Below are 2,621 nucleotides of genomic sequence, written 5' to 3'. Positions count from 1 at the left end.
TATCAAAAAAAGAAAAGACCCAAATAAATAAAGCCACAAATGAAAGAGGAATGATCACAACTAACACCGCAGAAATACAAGTAATTATGAAAAATTATATGCCAACAAACTGGACAATCTGGAGAAATTTTTAAAAATCCTAGAAACATACAAACTATCAAAACTAAAACAGGAAAAAATAGAAAATTTGAACAGATCCATAACCAGAATAGAAATTGAATCAGTAATCAAAAATCTCCCAACAATCGCTTCTCAGCCTTTTGGCTAAGATCAAATGTAGTATCTGTTCTTATCAGTTCAAAAATCTCCCTACAAACCAGGGCCAGATGGCTTCCCAGGGGCATTCCACCAGACATTTAAAGAAGAGTTTACACCTCTTTTTCTCAAAATGCTCCAAAAAATAGAAATGGAAGAATAACTTCCAAACTCATCCTACCAGGCCAGCATTATCTTGATTCTAAAACCAGAGAAAGACTTCAGTAAAAAGGAGAATTATAGGCCAATATCCCTGGTGAATATGGATGTAAAAATTCTCAAGATACTAAGAAACTGAATTCAACAGTGCATTAAGAGAATTATTCACCATGATCAAGTGGGATTTATTACTGTGGTGGTTCAATATTTGCAAATCAATCATGTGATACACTGCATTAATAAAAGAAAGAATAAAAATTATATGATCCTCCCAACAGATGCAGAAAAAGCATTTGACAAAGTATAACATCCATTCTTGATAAAAATCCTCAATATAGTAGGGATTGATGAAACAAATCTCAATATCGTAAAGGCCATATACAAAAGACCCACAGCTAATATCATCCTCAATGGGGAAGAACTGAGAGCCTTTCCCTTACAGTCAGGAACAAAACAAGGTTGTCCACTCTCACCATTACTATTTAATATAGTACTGGAAGTCTTACCTTCAGCAATCAGACAACAAAAAGATATAAAAGACATCCAGATTGGCAAGGAAGAAGTCAAACTCTATTTATAAATGACATGATACTCTATGTTGAAAACTTGAAAGACTCCACCAAAAAAACTGCTAGAACTGATAAATCAATTCAGCAAAGTCACAAGATATAAAATCAACATATAGAAATCTGTTGCATTTCTATACACCGATAACAAAGCAGCAGAAAAAGAAACCAAGGAACTGATCCCATTTGCAATTCCACCACAAGCTATAAAATACCTAGGAATAAGCCTAACCAAAGAAGTAAAAGATCTGTACTCTGAAAACTATAGAACACTTATGAAATAAATTGAAGATGACATGAAGAAGTGGAAAAACATTCCATGCTTATGGATTGGAAGGACAAATATGGTTAAAATGTCTATGCTACCTGAAGCAATCTGCACACTTAATGTAATCCAAAAATGCCACCAGCTTTTTTCACAGAACTAGAACAAACAATTCTAAACTTTGTGTGGAACCATGAAAGATCCTGAAAAATAAAACTGGAGGCATCATGAGTCCACATATCAAGCCATATTACAAGCTAAAGTCATCAAGACAGTATGATACTGGCACAAAAACAGATACATAGATTAATGGAACAGAATAGAAGACCCAGAAATGGACAGACAACTATATGGCAAACTAATCTTTAACAAAACAGGAAGGAATATTCAATGGAAAGAAGACAGTCTTTTCAACAAATGGTGTTGGAAAAACTAGACAGCAGCATTCAGAAGAATAGAACTGGACCACTTAGACCATACACAAAAATAATCAAAATGGATGAATGACCTAAATATGAGATAGGAACCCATCAAAATCATAGAGGAGGACATAGGCAGCAATCTCTTTGACATTAGCTGTAGCAGCTTTTCACTAGACACAACACAATCAGAGGAAAGGGAAACAAAGTGAAAATGAACTATTGGGTCTTCATCAAGAGAAAAAGCTTCCGCATAGAGAAGTAAACAATCAACAGAACTAAAAGCCTAGAGAATAGGAGAAGGTATTTGCAAATGACATAGCTGATAAAGGGTTTATATTAAAAAAAAAAAAAACTATGAAGAACGTATCAAACTCAACACCCAAAAAACAAATAATCCAGTTAGAAAATGGCAAAGGCATAAATAAGCACTTTCTCAAAGAAGGCATCCAGAAGGCTAGCATATACATCAAGAGATGCTCAATATCACTCATCAATAGGGAAATACTAATCAAAGCCACGATGAGATAAAACCTCACACATGTCAGAATGGCAAAAATTAACAACCCCAGAAATGTCAGGGGTTGCTGAGGATATGGAGAAAGGGGAACCCTCTTACACTGTTGGTGGGGATGCCCACTTGTACAGGCACTCTGGAGAACACTCTGGAGAACAGTATGGAGGTTCCTCAAAAAGTTAAAAATAAAACCACCCTATAATCCAGCAATTGCCCTGCTAGGTATACAAAGGATACAAAAATACAGATTTGGACATGCACATGCACCCCAGTATTTATAGCAGCATTATCAACAATAGCCAAAATGTGGAAAGAGCCCAAGTGTCCATCAACTGATGATAGATAAAGAAGTGGTATATATGCAATGGAATATTATTGAGCCATCAAAAACAATGAAATTTTATCATTTGCAATTACATGACTGGAACTAGAGTGAATTC

At 35.1% G+C, this 2,621-nt stretch overlaps 1 non-coding gene across 1 annotated transcript; it reads left to right on the top strand.

The window, feature by feature from the left end:
• The first annotated feature begins 244 nt into the window (after nucleotides 1-244).
• LOC116870336 lies at nucleotides 245-431 on the top strand. The gene has a single exon (XR_004383205.1). It is a non-coding gene; the product is annotated as a U2 spliceosomal RNA (small nuclear RNA).
• Nucleotides 432-2,621: the final 2,190 nt, after the last annotated feature.

The sequence above is a fragment of the Lontra canadensis genome, unplaced genomic scaffold (genome assembly GCF_010015895.1).
Source record: "Lontra canadensis isolate GAN:19392208 unplaced genomic scaffold, GSC_riverotter_1.0 scaffold22, whole genome shotgun sequence".
Lineage (NCBI taxonomy): Eukaryota > Metazoa > Chordata > Mammalia > Carnivora > Mustelidae > Lontra > Lontra canadensis.
This window is presented reverse-complemented; position numbering and strand designations above follow the sequence as displayed.